This window comes from Grampus griseus, assembly GCF_964374135.1.
Source record: "Grampus griseus genome assembly, chromosome: 5".
NCBI lineage: Eukaryota > Metazoa > Chordata > Mammalia > Artiodactyla > Delphinidae > Grampus > Grampus griseus.
In genome coordinates, this window is record NC_138998.1 from 28,907,980 (window position 1) to 28,933,566 (window position 25,587).

Consider the following 25,587-nt stretch of genomic DNA (forward strand, 5'->3'; position numbering starts at 1 on the left):
GACATATATACACTACCAAACATAAGGTAGATAGCTAGTGGGAAGCAGCTGCATAGCACAGGGATATCCACTCGGTGCTTTGTGACCACCTGGAGGGGTGGGATAGGGAGGGTGGGAGGGAGGGAGACGCAAGAGGGAAGAGATATGGGAACATATATATATGTATAACTGATTCACTTTGTTATAAAGCAGAAACTAACACACCATTGTAAAGCAATTATACTCCAATAAAGATGTTAAAAAAAACCCCCTATTTTCTAGCAATAAGTTAAATTAAGGACAGCTCCACTTGCATTAGTCTACAGAACAGTCCATATGCCAGTGTGAGGCTGCTATTCCAATACCAGCACAGCTAGCCTGACTTTCCACTAGTGGTATTTTGGCAAAAATGTCAAAGAGGCGATCAAAGACAGGACAGGTCGTGGGTTTCTCCCTAGGAAGGTCATCGCTCCCTTTCCCTCCCCCACCCGACCCACAACTCATGGGAAAAAAATAAAGACTGCAGTAGTAGCATCAGCGTGTGCTGCCAGCCCACCTGGGGGCCTTAATTGTTGCCTTCTCCACCGTCGTCGTCTTGCTGATCGCTTGTCCAGAGCGTGAGATTGTCGCGGAGGAGCTGCATGATGAGCGTGGAGTCCTTGTAGGAGTCTTGTTGAGAGCGTCGAGCTCAGCAATGGCGTCATCAAAAGCGGTCTTGGCCAAGTGGCAGGCTTGCTCTGGGGCGTTCTGGATCTCATAGTAGAAAACGGAGTAGTTAAGGGCCAGGCCTAATCTAATGGGGTGAGTGGGCTGCACGTGCTGCTGGCTAATCTTATGGGCTTCGCTGTAGGCCTTCTCAGATGACTCCACGATGGTCACCCCCTTCTCTCCAGTGGCGACTTTGACCAGGTAGTGGTAATAGTCCCCTTTCATCTTCAGGTAAAACACTTTGCTCTCATACTGGGTCTTACTGCAATTCTTGATCAGGTAGTTATCCAGTAGGCTCAGCACATCCTGACATACAGCCTCCAACTCCTTCTCTATTTTTTCACGGTAAGCACGGACCATCTCTATCTTCTTCTCATTACCATCTGCAGATGTCTTCTGCTCAATGCTACTAATGACCCTCCAGGAAGAACGGCGTGCCCCAACTACATTCTTGTAGGCCACAGAGAGAAGATTTCTTTCTTCATTGGACAGTGGCTCATTCAGCTCTGTCACCTGCAGGAGCGACGGACGACTAGTCCCCAAGTCGACCCAGCGAAAACCCGCGTCTGCGAAGGGTGGGGTGGCGGGGGTGGGGGGACTCACGTTCTTCATGGCCTCGGCCATGTCGTCGTAGCACTCCGCCTGCTCCACCAGCCGGGCTTTCTGCACCGGTTGCTCGCAGTCCACCATCTTCACGGGCTGGGTCGGGCCAGGCGAGGAGACCGGGGCGGCCTGAAGGGCTTGGAGGGCGGCTGCGGGCGCGGCTGGAGCCTGTGTGCCGGAAGGACCGACCCACGAAGCGAGCGGCTGAGGTGACGGCGTGAAGGCTGCGGCTCAAGCTGAGACCGCGGGACCCGGCGCGAGGCGGCTCTTAACCTCTTTATTTTCATTTTTTTTAATATAATGGGATAATTTTTATGCTATTACATCAAAATTTACCCCAGTCTTTTAAAACCCTGTGTAGTATTGCATCATTTGTCTATACTGTAATTTATTTCACATGATCCAGCAATCTCACTCCTGGGCATATATCCAGAGAAAACTCTAACCTGAAAAGATACACGCACCCCAATGTTCACAGCAGCACTATTCACAAGAGCCAAGGCATGGAAGCAATGTAAATGTCCATTGACAGATGAATGGATAAAAGATGTGGTATGATGGAATATTACTCAGCCATAAAAAAGAATGAAATGATGCCGTTTTCAGCAACATGGGTGGACTTAGAGATTATCATACTAAGTGAAGTAAGCCAGACAGAGAAAGACATATATCATATGATATCACTTATATATGAACTCTAAAAAAATAATACAAATGAACTTATTTATAAAACAGAAATAGACTCACAAACATAGAAAACAAATTTATGATTGCCAAAGTGGGGGGGGGGGGAGGGATGAATTTGGAATTTGAGATTAACAGTTATAGACTACTATATATAAAATAGATAACCAACAAGGACCTACTGAATAGCACAGGGAACTATATTCAATATCTTGTGGTAACCTATAATGGAAAAGAATATATGTATATCTATATATCTATATATATCTTCTAATCACTTTGCTATACACATGAAACATTGTAATCAATTATACTTCAGTTAAAAAAAAGGAAAGGGCTTCCCTGGTGGCGCAGTGGTTGAGAGTCCGCCTGCCGATGCGGGGGACACGGGTTCGTGCCCCGGTCCGGGAAGATCCCACATGCCGCAAAGCGACTAGACCCGTGAGCCATGTCTGCTGAGCCTGCGCGTCCAGAGGCTGTGCTCCACAACGGGAGAGGCCACAACAGTGAGAGGCCAGCGTACTGCCAAAAAAAAAAAAAAAAAAAGGAAAAAATTCAGCTAGTTTAAAAAATAATCAATCGCATATAATGTATATTTAGTTGTTTCCAATTTTTAAATTATAATTATTTATAATGACATCAATGATATTGATATCTTAGAACATTAATCTTTTCCCCCTCGTTTCATTATTTCCTTAGGATAAACTCCCTGAAGTGAAATATCTGGTATGAGCATAAAAAAAATACATATTTAAAATTTTGATCATATTGTCCTCTCAAAAAGTTAAATCAGCTTACACTCCTGCTAAAAAACAGTATATTTAAATGACAATTTTCCATACCCTCAAAAACAGGATTATCAATAATTTACTACTTTCAAGAAAGAATAGATGGAAGTGACGCCCCATTTTAACCTGTAATTCTTTGGTTATTGTCTGCCAAGTACCTTTTTCTGTATTTGCGGACATCTTTATTTCTTCTCTTTCGATTTGCTTGTTCATGTTCATGAGTAAAGTTTTAATCAGATTAATAATTCCATTACAAGGTTGTGTCTTAATATCTTCTTTCAGTGAAATTAATGTCAAATTGGTGGGCAGAGGTCTCTACCCCCCAATTATATATGATTAATGCCTCCAATTACTGTCTTAGATTAAAGTACTTTTCAGGTTCTTATCTTCTGTGCAACTCAAGGTTTTATGGTATTTTTATTTATTTTTTAGAAGAATTTGAGTGTAGCGTGAAGCTCACTCAGACAGAAATAAGGTTGCTAATGTGGTCTTTGATAGGGAAGGGAGCTGCCTCTCTGTGGGACCTACTCATTGATTCTAAAAGCCAGACCATCCAGATCTATTTGAAACAATCTTTGAGGATGTTTATTAAGACCGAAAAGAAGTTTGTTAATGAGATTGAACTCAACTTTTTTTGCTGGACAGTTAACTTAAATATATCCATCTGATGAAGCATATACCGATAGGTTCTGTCATCACTTTCAATTTTCTCTTCACTATGGAGGTTTTTGAAAGTCTTCACCTGGGATGAGGAATAGAATGGCCACTCCTGGCCCTTTGGCAGAGACCGGGTTTCTGGGAACCTTTTCTTTGTGTCTCCATAGTTCTTGCTGTGCTAGACACATCTTTACATGAGATGTATGTCATGTTTCAGTTCAGTGTAAGGGCCCAGTGTAATCATGAGAGTAAAGCTCAGGGATTTTCTTCCCTCCAGTATGTTTTGCAAAATACAGTGAAGGACCTGAATACACAGGTTACAAACCTAAGACAATTTTCCTTCCCCGGTGTCTACTCAAACCCAGTCTTGGAATAGTCCTCCACTACTCGTGGATGACATCCCAAGCAGACCCTGCTTTCCCAATCATCCTTAGACACAAAAGATCCACAAATCAGAGACCAAGAAAAGGTCCCATTTCAGTGATCAGTATGTCCACTCTAACTACGGTGTGTGTCCACTGTTATTTGACACCCACAGAGGATCACTTGTCAACATTTCCTCCCTCTATAGGACCAAATTATTTTCAGTATAATCATGAAAGGAAACAAATAATAACAATGGCCAAAGAAAAAAACGTAAACAGTGAAAGTTTTCTTTTCTCAAATGTCTCAAAGTTTTCTTTTCTCAAACATGACATATATAATCATGTCAGGTAACAAAAAGTAAGTAAAAATAAAACAAATACTACAATACAGGAAAGGGGAAAAGTAGTGAATTAATACTTTCTACGTAGGTTATGATTATTTTAAAGAAAGAAAAAATTACACTGTAGTTTGCACTCGGCTTTAAATTTTAAACCAAGAAAAACTCCAAGTGGTCTCAGAGAACGACAGAATTGAAGTAACATATGTTCTTTATCTTTACAATAACCATGCTATCATGGCTTATTTCAAATCTACTGATTAAATGCAGGGATATGAAGTACCACAGGAGTTGGAGATATTAAACTGTGCCTGAAGCAAACACAATGATTCTGAACCCTTAAAATTTACTCTTAAAACGAATGTGTGCAGCTAAGTTCGAGTGTGTTGGGGCCAACTGGGCAGCAGGAAACTTTCTGAACTAACTTCCAGGCAGAAACTCTGTATTAAAAGAGAAGTAATAAAAATATCCTAATTTGGAGCCTACATACATAGTACTCAAGAGTATCCACAGAAATTGTTTAGATATTAGACCAACAAAAGATACTTTTGGGGGGAGAAGTTTATCACTGACATGCTATAGAGTTGTCACATGATGATGCTAAAAATCAGATTGACGTGGATTAGACTTTATTATTGCTTTTAAATTCTCTACAGATGATGCCTACCTGATGCCTTGATACCATATCAGCTCTGGAGCTTGGATTCAACCCTCAGGAAAACATAGGAGGAAGATGTGAGTTTCGGTTGTTGAGTGAAATGGGGCTCAAAGTAAAAATTATGCTCAGTTATTAAAGAATGGAAAAGGTTACTCTCTTAAACATCTGAGTGTGTGGCTGGAAATCTGTAGCTTGTTGTTCCAGAAACAGCTTCTTGGTGCTTGCTGATCCCCTTTCTCTCTCTCATCTCAGCCCGTATAGTATAGTTCGTTGTATGGGTAGAAGAGATTTTAAACTTTTATTTTGGAGAGAAGAATCGCTGTGTAAATGGGATCCAAACCAAGCACAGCCTTCCCCGCCCCCCCTTGGGGTGGGTGGGTGAGGCAGAAGCACGAATGTGTAACCTCAGTACACGATTTGCACAGAATTCAGGGAACAACCACGCTCAATGTCAAGTGGGTCACAGAAGCCCCTTTCATCTCCAATCCCCTCCCCTCTTCAGGGCATTCCACACCATCTTCTTTGCCAATCCCTGGCCTGAGGCTGCTCTCAGGAGCTAAAATGGCAGGTGCCCGTTCATTCCCAATGTCTTCATTCTGAAGGGCATCTATTTGAATATCTGTGGCAGCGAGGGAGGGACCTGCCGTCCTAGAGGGGGACTATTTCGTAGAGCAATGGAAATTTTTCTGAATCCTGAAATCCAGCATGGCTTTGCAAATGACCACGCTGGTGAGTGAGTCTTCAATCAGGATGCCTCTTTGGTGGTGTTTCAGCTTGCAATTAGCTCCAAAGTCCTCAGGGGTTGGCACAATCTGTATGGACCCCCACTGGGTTTGATAACTCTCCAAAGCGTCCCTGGGGGTGCCGTGCCCATGCCAGGAAGGTGCTGCGGCAATTAAAGAATGTTTTCTTCCTGAGCTCTGCGGTGCATTTATCTTCAAGCTAATGTTACGGTTGGCGCTTTCTTTTGCCAAAGCTCCGTAACAACTGGGCCTCTTATTCCTTCCCATGGAGTAAGAGGAGGGTTCAAATCAAAAGAAAACCCTTCCTCCGGTGAGGGGGAAGAGTGCTAGTTGAGTGTCCACTAGACTCAATAAGTCAGCCTCATTTCAAAGTCATCTTGTTGACCTATCTCAGGTCCTGCTGAAGCTGTGACCCAGAATAGGCGCTGTGCCTCTTTTGTCTCCAAGGGCTGGCGGGAGGGAAGCTGGGCAGCAGGACGGTGCCCTGCTGGACAATGGGGAGCGTTGACAGAGTGCTCCCATTTATTGGCTGAGCGACTACATCAGTCATTCATTCACAGGGACAAGGTCTAAATTGCAGAACCAATTAACAGCACTAATAGCCCTTGCCTGAATTAATCTTTGAGACAAAGGGAGGAGAAGTGGAAGTGCTATTAGCAAATCGAGCTGTACCATCCCTGCTTTATTGCGCAAATCTCAGTGTCTGTATGTGGCTATTGTGCGCTGACTGCAATTACAGCCCTCATTTAAAAATGATTAAGTGGTTATAATTATTTTTCAATTAAAACTTATATCTTCCATTTATGCAACATTTCAGACTTCAATTACACTTCTTTTGAAAAGTGCCACTGAACCAAAAGATTCCCGTTTCCTCTTTGAACCAGGAAACCTGAAACTCAACCCAGATAGGATTTTGATTTCCAACCTTCAGAATTCATTTTATGAAACGTAGACATCGTGATGAGAGTTCCCAAGCGATACAGAGATGTGTGGTACCTGCTGGAAGTGACCACCGCCACCCAGGGGGTTGGGAGAGAGAGAGTTCAGGCTCCTCCTGGAGATTTGTGAAGACTGAGAAAAGAAGGTTGTTCCTGCCATTGGAAGGCAGTGTCACTAGGAGAGGTGATACCTGAGGCTAAATGTTTAGAGCGCTCAGCTGTGCTCTTGTGACAGTAATGATTGCTGTAAGAAAGGTGTGAAGCTGTAACAGGGAAGAGCCAATTTTGACTCCATGTTGGATCTGTTTCTTTGACTTTAACCCTTGCTTTTTGTTGCTTTTGTTATTATAATCATACATAATGGTCTGCCTCAGGGAACCCTACCCACCTGTGAATGGCTGCAAGAAAGAAGAAATTAACACATCCCCTCCCCAAGGCTGGCCATTCCAGGAGCTGATGGCCCTTTTTACTTTACTTCCTCCCCACCTCGCCCTCTCTATTCTGCCTTTTTACTTCACTTCCCTCTCTGATTCTATAAAAGAAACTGGCATCCAGACCTGATAAGATGGTTCTTTTGAGACACTTGTCTGCCATCTTCTTGGGGCTTTCCGGATAAAGTCCTCTTCCCTGCCTCAACACCTTGACCCCGATTTATTGGCCTGTCATGAGGCAAGCAGAGCGAGTTTGGACTCTGTAATAAAGTTTTGAGCAATCTAATTCATTTGAGCAGTCTAATTCATAAAAATTAGAGCCGTTTCAGAGTTTTCCCCTTAAAACCCATCTCATTTGCTTTTAATGACTTTCTTGAGAAGGAGAGAAAGGAATTGCTAGGCATTACTCATAAACCGTAGTCGATTTTATCTCGCTGCTGCCCATAATTGGAGTACATCCATGGCGTTGACCCTCAAGGAGACATCATGGATCATGTGTGTAGTGGTGGGAAAAAAGGTGTGAGAATCTCTGGGGTCTAGAGGTTCCAGTCAGGACTGTGTCCCAGAGCCCTGCTCACCAACTTTAGACCAGAGCTGTAAAAAGTGGTTCTTGGCCTCCGAGAAGCAGTAAAAAGTGTTAGTTGCTATCCTCATTCTGGCTGACCTTGGCCTGCTATTCTAACTGGATATTCTGAGTTAATAGCCTCAGTTTAATTCTGTGCTGTTAAAGGCATACATGCTACGTGTAATAAGTTTAAAACTCACACAATTAAAAGAAATTATTTATAATTCTTGTTCCTTAGTAACAAAGTCCTGGTTTCTCTGACCTAATTTTGGCTCTGGTGAGGAAAATTATGTCTTAAGAAATGAAAGGCAATGACAGTAATGAAATCTGTTATTTTATGTAGTTTCTATAACCCACCTATGATGTAGATGATATAAAATTAACTTTCCAGATAGGATGAAAGAAGTTGCTCAGAGGGCTAAGAATTTTGCCCCAGTCACATAGCTAATAAGTGGCAGAGCTGGATTTACTTGTCCATCTTGGCACCAGTAACACTATTTCTTAATCACGATAGCTTTATAGAAAGTCTGATAAATGGAAGCGCAAGTAACTTCCTGCCTTGCCCCGCTGCCATCTCTCAGTCCCACCCTCTCCACACCTACCCACCTCACTCCTCTTCTTCAGAACAATCAATGATTTTCTTGGCCCTTTACTCTTACATGTGAATTTAAGGATGAGCTTGTCACATTCCATAAATAAAACCCCTGTTGGGATATTGATTGGAATTACATTAAATTTATAGGTTACTTTGGGGAAAACTTGACATCTTTATGAGATGAAGTCTTCCTGTCTATGAACGTGGAGTATCTCTCTGTTTGTTCAGGTCTCCTTTCATGTACTTCAATAATACTTTATAATTTTTTCGTAAAGCACATCTCTTTATTCCAAGGCTCCTTACAGATTTGAATCTTTTGGTACTGTGAACTTTTCCTATTATGTTTTCTATTTGATTATCGCTATTGCATAGAATTTCAATTGATTTTTGTATATAACTCCTAGCTCTAGCAAGCTTGCCGAATTCTCTCATTTGCAAATTAATTTCCTCTTTTCAGTTCTATGTTTGTATGAATTGAATTGCTTGTATTCAGTACCATGGTGGATAGAAGCGATGATGGAGGCAGTTTTGCCTTGTTCTTGATTTTAAAGGGACAACCTGTAATGTTTCACCATTAAGCATATTATTTGTGTTAGGTTTTGATAAATGCCCTGTCACGTGTTAAAGAAATTATTTTCTAAAAGAATAATAATTATTTTATTAGAAGTTACTTTTAATCCTGATTAAGTGTTAAATTTCATCAAATCTTTTCCTGTATTTACTAAGCTAATCACATAGTTTTTCTCATTTAATCTGGTATTGTGGTATATTATATGAATAGACTTCCTTGCATTCCTGGGATATGCCCTATCTTATCAGATTATACTGTTGTATTCAATTTAATGGTATTTTACCTAAGTTTTTCCATTTAGTTTTATAAATGAGATTGATCTATAATTCCCTCTCTCTCTCCCTCCCTCCTTCTTCCCTTCCTTCCTTCCTTCCATCCCTCATTTTAGTGCTGAGCCTGTGTCCTCCCCCACTGTAACAATGAAGAACAAGCCTGACTCCATATTGGACCTATTCCTTTAGCTCTCACCTTTGTGCTCTGTTGCCTGTGCTTAGTCTGCTGGCTCTGCACCTTTGTAAAGTAATGTTGCCTGTAGCCTGAAATATACCTAATAGCACATTCTCAGGGCCCTGCTTCCCAGGCTTGACCTTTAATGGTATAACACTTTTCCATTCATGTAGAGATAAAAAGTTGCAGAACAGAAAATAATGATAGTCTTGTTGAAGGTTTACAGGAACATTGTGACCAGACCTACATGGACAGCGGCAGGACCAATGGATTCTGGCACAAGAAGTTTGCAACAACTAGCCACACCCCTCCCTTTTAGTATAAAAGATGCCTGAGTTCTAACTCGGGTAAGATGGACACTAGATTACCATCTTCTCAGTCTGATGGCTTTCGGAATAAAGTTGCCATTCCTTGCCCCAGCAACTTGTCTCTTGCTTTATTGGGCTGTCATGTGGTGAGCAGTATGAGCTTGGAGTCGGTAACACCATCAGTTAATTTCCATCATTCCATATTTTTCCATTCTTTGAAACAGTTTATGTGTGATCAACATTGTTTATTTAGCACGTACTTATTGAGTACTCACTATGTGCCAGGCCCTCTTCTAGTTTCTGGCGATATGGTAACGGATAAGCAAAAGTCTCACTTTACACATTCCTTAATACTTTGACCAAACGCCGCTGGCTCCGGGTCTTTGGGAGTGAAGAAGAGTTTTCCCCTTTTCAACTCAATTTCTTTCATAGTTTTTTGGTTTATTCAGGTTTCCTATTCATCTTCACTTTGTTTTTTAGATTCTTCTTAGGAACTTTTCTAATATATCTGCTTACTAATATATTGAGAGAAAATTATTTATAGTATTAAATTATGATTTTTAGACTCTGTTGTAGATGTACCTTTTTCTTCTTTTTTTCCTCCACAGTATTGCTTATTTCTGCCTTTTCATTCTTACTTAGTCTTGTTAAAATTCTGGTTAAAATTTTGTCTGTTTTGTTATTATTAAACTATTTTTGTTAGTTTTGCAAGGAACCATCTTTTAGTTCCTAATTTCTGCCCTTAACTTTACTATTTTCTTCCATTATTTTTTAAAGGGCTTTTTGCTTCTAGCTTCTTAAAATGACCACATAACTAATTTATTTCCAATCTGTCCATTAAAAAAATACATTTCTTTAAATATCATTCCCACAGAAAGGAATCACAGCTTCTTGAAGAATTGCTGAGTCCAGATTTGGGGCAGAAAATGTACAAAATGAGCCTGGAACATCTGTCACAATAGATAACAAAGAAGCTATCAAAGACTACCAGGGTCATAACAATAGGACCCTGAAGCCTAATTAAAGGGGTTCATTGTCATTGGCCAAAGATGGCACAATATGACCGTCAAAAAGAATAATATCTGCAGTGGATTGAAATACATCATGCATATTAAAATCCATTAACTCGTAAAGATACTAAAAATATCCTTCATAGAATCTTTGATGTTAGGAGATCAAATTACTGTCCTGAAAACCTTTTAGAAATGGAAAGTGTCAGTATTTATCCTGCTTTTCTGATACAAACCATACCTCGGGGTAACTAAATAGTTGATGAAGGAAAGCTCTTTTCAGAATAATTTTAGTTAATAAATAAAAAATGATATGCTAGGAGATCACCACTTTGCAGCTCTCAATGGTCAAACGAAGGTGCGCAATAATCCCTGATGACTTCTAAAGTCTCCTGAGTTGATGTGCTGGGAGTACACACCACCACCTATGATGTATTCTTGCCAAAAATCCAAACCTTGACCAAATTAGATCTCAACATCTAACTAATAATTTATAGGAAGTACAGGGAAACAAGGAACATGTTAAATATTCCATGTTAAAAACAAGGAACATTCTGACCCCACAAGGACAGAATCAATAAAATCCAGAACATGGGAAATTCTGCAAGAAAAACACCACTTTTTCAACAAATAATTAGTGAGAGAGAGAGAGAGTTGAACTTATAGATTAAAACATACATAGACCTTGTTTAGAATCCTTATTCAAACTAACTATATAAAAAATTAATGAGGAATTACTATTAGTTGTTTTAGGTGTGATGACAGAATTATGGTTTGCTTAAGAAAAGAGAGAGATGCTTATCTTTTAGAGACACACACTGAAGGATTTATGGATGGAATGATATGATGTTTTTTGCTCTGAGATAGTCAAATGCTAATAATGATTGAAGCTGGATAATGGATACATAGGGTTGCATTATACTCTTCTCTACTTTCGTTTGAGTTTTTTCCGTAATTAAAAGGAATGTACCTAAAGTTTTAAATTTGCTCTGCACTGGGACATGGAGTGTGTGAGATTTTGTGTGAGCCCTTTAAGAACAGAGTCTCTGTTTCCTACCTCCTTCTCTGTCTCCCGCACTCAAGCCCCACTGACCTTAAAAGAAAGATGTTCTGGGGGCTTGTCTTCCTGGTGCAGGACCCGAGGGCTGGGGCCCTCAATGTGGGGCTTGGATTCCTTGCTAGTTGGGGAAAACCTTTCCAGTGGTGCTTATCCTCCCATTTGTGGGTTCCCTACCTGGGGGTATGGGTCTTGACTACACCACATCTCCACCCCTCCTATTCATCTCCTTGTGGTTCCTTCTTTAGATCTTTAATTGTGGAAAATCTTTTCTGCTAGTTTTCAGGTCATTCACATCGATAGTTGGTCTGTAAGTAGTTGCAGTGTTGGTGCGTCTGTGAGAGGAGGTGAGCTCTGGGTCCTCCTACTCTGCCATCTTGGCCACCACTCTGGATTGTTTGTCTCTTTGTTTTGATATTGAGTTATATAATTTCTTTATATAATTTGGATATTAACCCCTTATCAGATATATCACTGGCAAATATCTTCTCCCATTCAGTAGTTTGCCTTTTTGTTTTGTTGATGGTTTCCTTTGCTGTGCAAAAGCTTTTTAGTTGGATGTAGTCTCAGTTATTTACTTTACTTTGTTGCCTTTGCTTGGGGAGACAGATCCAAAAAAATATTCCTAAGATTGATGTCAAAGAGTGTACTGACTGTTTTCTTCTAGGAGTTTATGGTTTCTGGTCTTATGTTTAAGTCTGTAATTCATTTTGAGTTCCTTTTGTATATGGTTAAAGAAATTGGTCTGGTTTCATTCTTTTGCATTTAGGTGTGCAGTTTCCCCAGCACCACTTATTAAAGAGACTGTCTTTTTCCCATTGTATATTCTTGCCTTCTTTGTTGTAGAATAATTAACCATATAACATTGGTATATTTTGGGGGCTTTCTGTTCTGTTCCATTGATTTATATGTCTGTTTTTGTGTGGGTAACATACTGTTTTGATTACTATAGCTTTGTGGTATAGGCTGAAGTCAGGGAGCATGATACCTCCCACTTTGTTTTTCTTTGTTATTGTTCATTTCTAATTTAATTGTGTTATATCAAGAAATGTTTTCTGTATAGTATTGATTTGATTCTTTAAAATTATTTTAGACTTCTCTTGTCACCTAATGCAAGGTCAAAATCAATTTAAAAAATAATGAAAAAAATAAGTGTTGCATTTAAATTTGTAAGGAATATGTTATTGATTTTGTGGGTTTAGAATTCTCATATCTATTAGATCAAGTTGTTAATTGTGTTGTTCTTTATTCTTAAAATTTTTTATTTGTTTGAGCTATTGCTTTTTGATAGAGCTGTGTTAACATTTTCTACTATGATTATAAATTTTAAAATTTTCTTTGAAATTTATAAATTTTTATGTTATACATATTGAGCCTAAACAGTTTATTTTACTTGATTTATTATATTTTGAGCCTATTTTGCTTATCTATCACTGTAAAACAGAGCCTGAATAGTGGCATAACACATAATATTTTTATTACGCTCATGAATTCTGAGTCAGGAATCTGTGTAGGGAATACTGGTGATGGCCTGTCTCTTCTCCTAACCTGTGGAGCAAATGACTCAAATAGCTAAGCACTGGGATCACCTGGACAGTTCTTCACGTGAAGTCTAGGGCCTGAGCAGTGGTGACTCAAAGGCCGAGGCTAATGTCCAAGGCACCTACACATGGTCCTTTACGAACCTGACTTTTTCATAGCATGGCATTCAGCTGGGTTCTGAGAGGGAGCACCCCAAGGAGGAGAGTCTGGAGAGTGGATTTCAAGAGAACAAGGAAGAAACTGCAAGCCTTCTTCTGACAGTGCCCCTCAGAAATCTCACAGCATCTGTTCTGTTTCATCTTATTGGTTTCAACCCAGTGATCAAAGCCAACTCAGATTTAAGGGCAGGGAAATCAGACTCTATCTCTTCATGGGGAGTAACAGGGTCACAATGCAGAAGGTCATGTGGAATGGGAGATGTTTTTGTGGCTAACTTTGGAAAATACAATCTGCCTCAGAGCCCATGTTGTTTGGTGCATATTTGCAGCCTTTATTATTCCACATTTTTTGTTTGAATGTTCTTTTTATTATTCCTTGTATTGCTCCTTATTTTTATTAATCTTAAATTTTTTATGCAATTAATATTGCTTGCCTAGTTTCCTTTTTGGTAATATTTGCAAGATATATCTTTCTTGATTCCTTTATTTTTCCATCTTTTTTGAGGTTTTATTTTAGGTTGGTCTTTTAAAAATACTTATAATCTCCATCACTTAATTGGTAAATGCAATAATATAATCTGTTTACATATCTTGTGATTCCTAATATACTTTAGTTAATTCCACTACCTTAGAAGAATGCCTGACATATAGTAGGTTCTTAATATTAGTTACTATTATTGTTACTGCTGCTGCTACTACTACTACTATTACTATTATAACTCTTCTTCTTGAATTCCATTTCAGAGCCCTTAGTCATGAAACCAGAGAGAAGAACTTCCTCATCTTCTTTTTACTCATTTTCCAAACTTCTCTACTGAAAAATGCTGTGCCTGCATCTCTGTATGGTAAGGATGTTCTTCAGAGACTTTCAATGCTTCCTGATATCTGGCTGGGGAAAGACAATTTCTTTCCTGGACCCATAACCATGGGGAATTTTCAGCACAGGCTCAATGTCAGATACTATAATTAAGAACATAAGTTTAGAATTATTTTATCACTCACTAACTGTTTGACTTTAGACAAGTTACTTAACCTTTCACAACCTCAGTTTTCATATCTGGAATCTGAAGATGCTGATTGCAATGAAAAGTAAATGAAATAATGTAGACTGCTTATCAAGAGATTTTAAGTGGAAGATATAGTTATTAGTATCATTTCCAGGGGCATTTTCTGAAGGAAAACTCCAAGTCAGGCCCTAAGCTGAGGCCTGGGTACTACATTCAGGAACCCACTAGTGGGCAGGGGAGTAAGCTTCCAGTCCCTTCTCCCTCATGGGGACACACACCTTGTCAGGACTCCTTCTCAACTGGTCTGCAGGTAGACATTGCCATCTTAGTTTCATGACATGAAGCTAATCCAAATATCCTTTCACAGCAGTGGTCTCATTTAGGGTGTGAGCTGCCCAACATGAGGTCTCTAATCACTTTCTTTGAAGATGAGGTTCAGCAGCATGCAAGGGCCTCTATGGGTAACAGAAGGGCCAACATGCTTGCTTAAAACTGAATTTAGCACTGTCACTTTATTCTTTTTGCCTTCAGATGCCAGCGAGTTGGCTTCACTGGGGCTGGTGGGCATATCGTAGTTACAGGTTCAAGTGGGGCTGAAATTCAGCAGCTTTTTGCTCCAGTACCCATGCACCTGCTGGGCTGGGCTGCACCAGGCAGGGTGGGGGCTACTTCTGCATAGTAAAGTCCCCAGAGTATCAAGGATAAGCAGGGATGTGCCTGAGAAGGTTGACTCATGCTACCACCTTCCCTATTTCTCTCTCTCATTGACGGTGGAAGTGTCCATGGTTCTGATGAATGCCACAGGGTTGGAAGGATGCTTGGAGCCAGTGTTTCCTCCCTCTCCCTTTCAGCTGTCTTTGTCTTTCAGCATCCTTTGCACAGTCTCATCCAGGGTGGGACTGACAATGGAAACCAGCTCCGGAATTTCTTTCAGTCTGTATGGACACCTATTGTGTATCCTCAGCAGTAATGTTCCTCATCAGAGGCTACCTGATTCTCTATCCCATCTCCCTCCTCCACCAGCCATGGACATGTCGCTTCTCAAGCTTGTTGCTGGCAACCTGTGCCAGACTTAGAGCAGGTGCAGCCTTGGGAAGGGTAACACATTAGTAAAGTCCAGTGAGCAGCCTGTCAACCAAACCGGTACCCTCAGAGTTTCCAAGAGTGTAGCTGAGCAGCTACCAAGAGTCCTATCATATTGGGAAGAGCATGCCAACACTTGTTTCAAATTAAGTATATGCGATACCCTGGGTCTTTCCCATGTTCTCTATTGGTGCCATAGAAATCCCTTCTTTTACCCTTAAATAACTTCACAAATATTTTTAATATAAAAGCATAGCTTTCCTTAAAATTCTGAGTTTTATAAAGACATGATTAATATTTATTGACTACTTAAGCACTTGCCAGATATTTTCATTCAGTTATCTCATTCAGTTCTCGCAACTGGGTGAGGTAGTGATTATTGCCCTCAGTTTACAGATAAAGAAATGGAAAGGAGATTAAGTAAGCTGCCCAAAGTCACACAGCTAGAAACTGAGGTACAGAAAAGTCAAGTAATGTTCCCAAGTTCACATAGATCTTAAATGTTATCATGGAGGCTTGAACTCAGGTCTTGTGACTTCAGATAAAATATTCTTATTGTAGCACATAACCAGCCTTTCATTTCTGTTCCCTAAGTCACTTAATCTTGCCTGGTCATCCATCATAAATAATCTAATACTAATCTTTTCCTCTCTATTCACTCTTGTGAGTTCAACAAGCACTGGTTGACTGACTCTATGAACCAGCTGGGCACTGACTCACTACTCCCCTTGGGGGCCTCCTTCCCTTGCTCCTACTTTACCTTCCTCCTCCTCATGGGGGCCTCCTCATGGGGGCCCCTTCCCTTGCTCCTACTTTACCTTCTACTTCCCTTGTCATTATTTGATTAATATCAATGAACCAGCTGGGCACTGACTCACTACTCCCCTTGGGGGCCTCCTTCCCTTGCTCCTACTTTACCTTCCTCCTCCTCATGGGGCCCTCCTCATGGGGGCCCCTTCCCTTGCTCCTACTTTACCTTCTACTTCCCTTGTCATTATTTGATTAATATCAATTTTTCCCTAGACCATAAACTACACTCACTGTGTATGGCATAGTGCTGGGTACATTGTAGGTGGTCAGAATTTTTTTTGTCGAATGAATGAATAAATGAATAAAATCCTCCACCTGACACTCATGTCCATACTCTTATGTTGCCTTTCTGATTTTATCTGCTGCTCCTCTTCAACTTGAGCCTTCTGCTCTAGCCCGCCTGATCTTTTTCCCTACTTACATGCTCCTTGCTCCTGTCATTACGCATTTCCCTTATGCTGTTAGCCCCGCTTGAGACATCCTCTCTCAGTTCTGTGCACGTAAATGTTTTTCCCCACCAATGCGGATCACCTCGCCAGTCCTCCCATGAAGTCTTCTTTGAACGTTCAGGCCATCACAGACCACTGTTTTCCTATTTTTTATGGCTAGCCATCTTTATTTGCCTTTCCAAGTAAGATGGCAAACTCCTTGATTAAGAACATGTAGTATTAGTTTTGTGCTCTCCTCTGTAGTGTAGGGGTAATAACTGGCAAGTGATAAATGATTGCACATGCTTTGCTGGTTCTGTGACTCGGCAAGTGGAGGACTAGGTCACACTGTATAACATCTCCAAGGCTACATGTCCAACTATAAGAGAGGAATAATAACATCTACCTTGCAAGGTTGTTTTGACAATTCAATGAGATGATCTATGTAAAGAGCTTAGCACCTTGATTGCATTTGTTACATGCTCAATAAATGATATTCAAGATAGGCCAGATTATACTGAAAAAATAAACAAGCCCCAAATCTCAATGACTTAACACAGTGAAGGTTTATATCTTGTCCATGCTACATGTCCAACAGGGGCTGTTTTTGTTCATCAGTCACTCAGGGACCAGGCTGACAGAGGTTCATCTTGACAAGTGCATCCATGATCACCTTGGACGGGGGAAAAGACTTGTGAATTATGCATTGATTCTTAGAGCTTATACCTGAAAGTGGCATGTCGCTTCCACACATATTTCTTCGGTCCAAGCAAGTAATATGGTCATGCCTAACTTCATGTGTGTGGGCGGTGAGGGGGGTGAGTTCAACCCTACTTTAGAGTAGCCTGGGCTGGTTCCCCTAACTATAAAGAGGTAATGATAATGATTGTATCTATATCATAAGGTTGTCATAAGAATCGAACGAGTGATTGCATATTAAGTGCATATAACTGCCCAGCACATAGTTAAGTGCTTGCTAAATATTAGCTGTTAATATTCTGTCTATGGAATGAGCCATTTGACACATGCAGTTGTGTGGATTCATTTAACCATTTCATGAAACTTAATCGAGAGCCTCCTAAGTAGGAGACCATGTGCTAGGTGTTGAGGATTATAGAAATGGATGACGCAGGTGCCAATGTCAAGTTAGGATACATTGGAAACTGTTTTAGTTCTGATTCAAAATCTTGACTCATGCTAAGATGTACCAAAGAGGATTCTGAAATCTTACAAGGAACATAGAGACTACCCACTTATTAGACATATTTTATGTCACTAATATACTTAAGGTATTGCCAGGTTTTGATGGAGGTTGTGAGATTTATTTATTCTCTGTTTGAAGTTAGCCAGATATTTGTCCCACGTTTTCCCATGTCTGAAATTTTTTTTTGGTATGCCTTTCTTTGTGGCATCCTAACAGTATGCGACAATAAAGCTCACTGGTTACCTAGTCCAGAGACCTGAAGACTGTATTTCCATGTCCCCTGGAGGTAATCATTCCAGGGGCTACTCTCTTTTTTATAACCACTAGAGGGCAGTAGCAACTCACCGATGCATTAGGACAATTAATACCATGATCAAGTGAGATTTATCCCTGGGATGCAAGGATAGTTCACATTTGCAAATCAAAAAGCGTGATACACCATCTTAGCGGAATGAAGGATAAAATCATATGATCATTTCAATAGAGGCAGAAAAGGCATTTGACAAAATTCAATATCCTGTCGTGATAAAAACTCTTAGCAAATTAGGTATAGAGGGAATTTACCTCAACATAATAAAAGACATATTTGACAAGCCCTCAGTTGACATCATACTCAACAGTGTAAAGCTAAAAGCTTTTCCTCTAAGATAGGAGCAAGCCAAAGTGCATACTCTCACCTCTCCTACTCAGTATAGTGTTGGAAGTCCTAGCTGGAGCTATCAGGCAAGAAAAAAAAGGTATCCAAATCAGAAAGGAGGAAGTAAAATTTATCTTGCTATAGAGAGGTATGTTGTCTGAGATCAAACCTTTATGGAACATCCTGAATCCGGTGGCTAAGCAAAGCCGGGGTATAAAACCTTGGCCACTTTGACCTGATGTGGTAAATTATGACCAGGAATATTTGCTCTAGATCTCCCCGTTGAGTTGGCTAAGGTTTTATCAGGGCTGCATTTCAGTTTGACTTCTCCCTCTGCCAATCCTACTTCCTCCCTTTGAATCCCTTTATTGAGATTCAAAAACATTTCATACCTCAAACTCCATCTCAAGTGTCAGCTTCTGGAGAACCCAACTGGTAACATTTTGCCTCCCATCTTGAGATATATTAGCAGTGTTACAATTTCAGGCCTTTCCACCATTTCAAGAAAAATTCATTTAGCAAATATCAAAAAAATTGAAGATTTACAGAGAGTAAAAGTAAATATGGTGACCTTCTTGGCTTGTTTTCCTGCCCTCTGCAAGACTGTCAACTAGTGCCATTAACTTGGCCTCAATTAGGATTCCAGGCCCAATCCTCCCTTAGGCAAATCCTTGTATTCCAGATCTAAGAAACTAGGTTCTCATATTCATTTATGACTAAGCTCCCACCTTGTATCTTATTTCCAGTAACTACTCAGTCCTGTGCCCTATATGCATTGTTTTTGTTTGTTTGTTTGTTTGTGTTTTTCTTAAAGCAGCATTGTTTTTAATAATATGCAAACAGTCCAGGAACATTAGAATGGATACATTGTGCTACATACAAGGGAATATTAATAAGTAATGAAAATGAATGAATCACAGCTATATGTGTCATGAATTAACCTCTGACCAAATGTTCATGAAAAGAGCAAGATAAAAGAATACGTGCAGTAGATTTCACGTACACCAAGTTCAGAAGGCCGGCAAAACTAAACCATGTTCTTTAGGCATGCATGCAGAAGTAGAAAAACTACAAAGAAAAGCAAGGGAGTCATTTCCCAAAAAAGTCAGGGCAGTGCTACTTTCCTTGCGGGAGAGAAGTGTCCTTTGGAAGGGACACACGATCTTTTGGGTTGCTGGAAATAGTGTCTTCCTTTTTTAAGTGGTGGTTATGCATGCATTGTTTAACCCAAGTCGTTCTGGGTTGATGTGTTAAATTACCAGAGCACAGAGGAAAAAGCACCTGCTTCATATAAGTCTTTTGTTTGCTGTCTCTGCTCTCCTCTATCTCTCCTTACATTAGCACATAGTTTTCCATGATTAGGTACTTATTTTCATATAAAAAAGGTAACCTGAAGGTGGTGCTGCTTTTTCTTTGCATGGACTTTTCTTTCTTTCTTTCTTTCTTTTTTTTGCGGTACGCGGGCCTCTCACTGTTGTGGCCTCTCCCATTGCACAGCACAGGCCCCGGATGCGCAGGCTCAGCGGCCATGGCTCACGGCCCATCCACTCCACGGCATGTGGGATCTTCCCGGACCGGGGCACGAACCCTTGTCCCCTGCATCGGCAGGCGGACTCTCAACCACTGTGCCACCAGGGAAGCCCCAATACCTTTCTTATTTAGTCTCCATCTTCTCCTTCTCCTCCACCTACTCTGTTCCTGCAATTATTGATTCCTTCTTCATGTCAGGAGAACACAATTAGACAAAGAGATAAAAGACATGGTCCCTTCTCTCGGGAGCTCCCAGTCCACTGTGGATTCAGGGAAATGAACATGTAATCTCTAAGTGACTGCTCAGTGCTGTGTCAGTGTGGACCAATGACTCCCTGGGAGCACATGGTGGTGGAGGTGAGGCTTGGTCACGGTGCTGAAGGATGGAAGGAATGTGGTCATGTTCACTTCTGGATTCTTGGCTACATTTGTTCTTGAAGTTTGGGTCAGTTTAGCTTTCAGATATGTGACATGCAAATGTAACGAGCTTGTCATTTCTTTTTTATAAATGACTGATTCTGACATGTTTGAAAGGTATTTTAAAAGTTATTTCAATATGAAAATTTCATCTGAAATCTTCTCTCTGCATTCTTAATTTGCCTTATAAACCATTTCATTCCAGGAGGCTGAAAAACCAACTTCATCTCAGGTTTGGACCGTATCACCTCAAAAATCCCAAGAAGACCTGTGGTAATCAAGGAAGTTTAGAGTACATTGAGTGTCTCAATATTTCCTTCTGGCTTTTGAGTACATACATGCAGATTTTCTCATCACACATGAAACTCTACATTTTAAAAGCATAGTGATATTTCTCAGTCAGAGCACAGTTCATCAAAAGGTGCCATTTTTCAAACCTGAGACTTAATGGCTTGGGGTATATTCTGAGAATACCTAGTGCCAGCATCTTTCCCTCCCCTAAACATTTGCATGTTCTCCACCCTATAGGTTGCGAGGGCTGGATGCTGCCCTGCCACTCCCAGAAACCTCTGCATGGTGGTAATGTCAGACCTTTGCCATGTAACACATATTTAGCTTAATTCCCCCATTTTCAGGAGAAATAAGTTAAAAAAGTATGATGATTGCTAATCCGTCTCAACTTTCTTACAAACGCTTAATATTGTATCACTTGAATGATTGATTCCTTGATAAATCACTTTTAAAGCCATAGTATTACTTATGGATCATTTTCATCAATAATTTTGTTGACACTAACTCCACTGTTTAGAGTTAAATAGAATTTATTAGTAGAAATAACATACATTTATCACTGTGTAATGTCCTAGAATCAACTAGCATTCATACTCAAGACCTTTAATGGACAAAAAATCTAAACAACGGACAGCAATCTGAAAAACTAGTTATAGCTGATTTAGGAGAGGCTATGAATCATTTCGATCTGCTCAAAGTTTTGCATCCCCCATTCCTTACTTACATTAAAACCAAGTCAGCTTAGTATTAGCTTTGAAAAATAACACATCTTTTAAAGTGAAATCAGTCAGTCACTCAGAAATCATGGAGCATTGATTATTTGTCTTAATTACTTCTAAGTCCATTCCCTTGGTTATTGGCATTATCCATAAATGAGAACTTTTGCCATCCTGAATCCAATGCAGAGAAATGGGTGGAGCTTGGTCAGCCCCTGGCCAGCACACGGATCACTTCTCAATCTGCAACAGAATGATGTTCTGAAACAACCTTTTTGCTCAAAGTGCCCTTCACAGACTGACCACCAGGCTGCAGTCCTGCCTGCCTCACAGACACATTGGGGTCAAAACACTGGCCCAAGGGGTTGACTTGGACTATCTCAGGATTGTCCAGCTGCTCTGCACATATTCAGGGAAATTCCTGAAGGATGATGAGATGTCCCCAGAACCAGCATGTGCCCAATGCCTTCTTGACGACTAGAGTGCCTTGGACAAGAGATCCCCCAGCTGTCTCTACAGAGACGCCTGTCTTCCAGAAATGCATCGAGACTCCATAAGTGACCCTCCAGGTGAACACTCCTACTTATTAGTTTTGCCTAGTCACAAACACGTATACGAATCCTTGAGAAATTATGCTATTTGCCCACAAAGCCAAAACAAATCAAACACTCATCACATCCTCCGTTAACGTATTTGACATAAATTGCATTTAAGCGGAACTAAGGGTGTGATCGCATAGCTGTTTGATAGCAGCCGTCCGTGCACACTGCTCACTTATGCTCTGGGTTTATTACTGATATTATTCTGTACGAAAAATGAATCTTCCCATGTTGAGAAATTAACTTGGTTTTAATGGAGATAGTCTAGAGGTCACAAAAATGGTACAATTAATTCAGCACTTCTGTCTCCAAGTGATGGTGTTGCAACAAATTGTGAAGTGTAATTATGGTCATAGAACATCAGAGCATTTGGCAAAATCAATTAATTCTGTCAAGACAAATCATTCGGAATTGGCTTTGGCTTTAGATTGAATTATTTGCATTTTCATTTGGTGCTTTGCCATCGTGTATATACACGTGAGGAGGCTCCAGGGGCAGGATTTTGGAAACTCACTTGAAAACTCACTGCTTCGGAGATAATCCTGCTAAAACCCAGTACGTTGCATCTCGGCTTCAGTTTATAACTAAGATTGGCATATGTGGGTACTTTGAGGATTAGGAGTGAACAAAATGAAATACTAATGCTCAAGGTCCCAGTATTGGATGAAGAACGGGGACCCTAAGAGGATCTGTCCTGCTCCCTGCATCTCTGGCTAAAAGCTAACTTGTCTTCTTTCCGTGTCATTTTCTGGAGGGTAGAGCTGACTATGGAAGTCATAGGACAGAATTGACCAGACCAGATAAATTACCCTGGGGAAGAACAACTCAGACTTACTGGAAGTGTGTCAAACAACTGGTCTACCTCCTGGCTGTGGGGAGCAGAACTGTGAAACGCATGCTGGGAAGGTTTAGACATTCTCTTTTCTCTTTTTTTCTTCCATCTTCCCTTTCTCTCTACCACCGTGTCCTCTGTCTCTATTCCTTCTTCCTCCTTCCCTCCTTTCTTTCTTTCCTGTCCAAATGGTGGGGACTGTCTAATCAAAGCTATAAAGTAGGAAAGAAAGACTTTTGGAGCAGGGGCTAGTCAGGCAATAGGTTTGGCTGAAATGAAAGGAGGAGGTTTGGAGTAAAAGAGCTAGTGGGAAGCAGCCACATAGCACAGGGAGATCAGCTCGGTGCTTTGTGTCCACCTAGAGGGGTGGGATAGGGAGGGTGGGAGGGAGGGAGACATTAAAGGGAAGAGATATGGGGACATATGTATATGTATAGCTGATTCACTTTGTTATAAAGCAGAAACTAACACACCATTGTAAAGCAATTATACTCCAATAAAGATGTTAAAAAATATATTATTAGATTTGATTGGCAAAAAAAAAAAAAAAGTAATTTGGGCATGTACTCATGCAGATGACATTGAAAGTTGGGGTACTTTAGTCCCAAAGGACAATTGTGAGTCTGGTAAATTCTCGAGCAGGAAATTGATGTGATAAACATAGTACTGAGAAGGACATTTCAACAATGAGTGGAACTAACTGTGGCAGAACCTAGTATTTCTTTATCAAGGGACAGAGCCGTCCATCTGTCCCAGTTCTAGGTCACAGAATCTGCAAGTATCCCAGTTATTAAAAAATTGATTGTTAACAGCAGGAATTCACTCTGGAAGACTTGAAGATGCTTCTTAAAAGACACACATGGCCATTTTCTGCCTGTATCCAGGCTTAGGGTAACTTTGCAGAAGATCCTGCCCTCCTTCATGGCTCAGCTGGAGCACCTCCTTTTCGGGGAAGTCTTTCCTGACCTACTCCATTCAGGTACTTTCCTCTGTCATTGTTTGTATCACCCTACTCTTTTCACCTGCCCACACTGGATCCTGTCCTCTGAGCCCCCATATTCCTCCACTCCTGTTGCCCCTTGGAGGTAGAAGTTGTCTTTAACTCTCCAATCAATGACCCCAACACAGTGTATTATACAGCAGGTGACTGTGGACTGGCTGAGCCTCTATAACTCTGGGCAATCAGGTGGGATGTGCAGCTATCACTCCATAACCTTATTGGAAAACATTGTTTTTCAAATGCACTTTCTTCTTTTTTAAAAATAATTAATTAATTTATTTATTTTGGGCTACATTGGGTCTTTGTTGCTGCACATGGGCTTTCTCTAGTTGAGGTGAGCAGGGGCTACTCTTTGTTGTGGTGCGTGGGCTTCTCATTGCTGTGGCTTCTCTTGTTGCGGAGCATGGGCTCTAGGCATGCGGGCTTCAGTAGCTGTGGCACACAGGCTCAGTAGTTGTGGCTTGTGGACTCTAGAGCGCAGGCTCAGTAGTTGTGGTACACGGGCTTAGCTGCTCCATGGCATGTGGGATATTCCCGGACCAGGGCTTGAACCCGTGTCCCCTGCATTGGCAGGTGGATTCTGGGAAGCCCCGCAAATGTATTTTCAAATATGTCTTGTCCTAAGGAGAGGTGAGACTGTGAAAGGTCAGATTCAATGGGATTGGATTAGGTTGTTTGCAACTCTGACATTCTGTGATCTAAGTGCTAAATTCCCTGAAAGGAGGAGGCGGTAGAGTCAATGTGGCTGTCTGCTAGGGTTATCAGGGGAGTTAGGGGCTGGAGGAAACCAAGTACTCCAATCCTCCCTAACCCACCCACATGGCCCAATCTAATCAAGCACTCTTAACCTCAGAAACTATAAACAAAACCAAGCCCAAATAAGACCTCTTTGTTGGTACAGCAAAAAAGAGAGAGGCAAAGACACCAATTTCCACACTCCCTAATTTCCTTGGATCTTGTTCAGGATGGATGTGGCTGTTGACAGACAGGATGGCGATGATCTCTCAGACTGGGTCTTGACTGCTGCTGGACTCTCCACCTTCAGAGACATCAGCATATCTTCTGATAGAACAGGATGCAGGATGCAGCATGCAGGATGCAGGGGCGCCACTTTGGTACCAGGACTCATACGTCTCACAGTGGTTTTCTTCCCAGGGTTTTATTCCAGAAGCTGGTACTCATTTCTCCTTGGTTGATATATACCTAAGGCCCACCTCATAGAAGCCAGGGTAAATCTCTTCTTTATCTTCCCTAGTAAGTTTGGTAAAACACCGGAATTAAAATATTCTTGTGTAAGTACTTAATGTCCAGTATAAAGGTGTTACTTTTGCTTCTTTTTCATAATACTTGACCCACATAAACAAACAAAAAATATCTCCCCTCCCATTCTCTTTCTTTATCTATTAAGGCATGATGACAATCACAAACACTATTTTAACACATTCTTTTTACACTTTGGCAAGAATGAAATCAGAGGGGAGACAGGTTAGAATTGGTCAGTCCCAGGGACTTCAGGTGTGAATGATTAGGAAAGGGAGGTTGGCAGATGGTGTTAGCAAATGTGTGGATAAAAGGCTGTTACAGGAAACAGGAAAAAGTCTAGTTGTCTGGGGGGTTGGCTGTATAGGAGATAAAGGTGGAAAGGCAGGTTGAAGTCATATCGTGTAGCGTCCTGAATTGGGTGAGCAGTGGGTGAACCATTGGATGACACAATTGGTGCTGTGATTTAGAGAGGTTAATTTGATGGTGGATCTATTTAATCTGTTACCATCTCAGCTCCAATGACAGAATGCTAAGCCTTGTTGGAGAAGTTTTTATAAACTCTACAGATAGCACTGAAATGCATTGTCTTCCATCTCAGCAGGTTGATAATCTCACCTTAGCAGTC

General features: G+C 40.9%; 1 pseudogene across 1 annotated transcript; it reads right to left on the minus strand.

Moving 5' to 3' along the window:
* Nucleotides 1-468: 468 nt before the first annotated feature.
* Nucleotides 469-1,377, minus strand: LOC309823313 (14-3-3 protein gamma-like; annotated as a pseudogene). The gene is made up of 2 exons: nt 1,291-1,377; nt 469-1,200 (listed from the first exon to the last, which is right to left on the minus strand). The product of its transcript is annotated as a 14-3-3 protein gamma-like (transcript).
* Between the last annotated feature and the right edge of the window lie 24,210 nt (nt 1,378-25,587).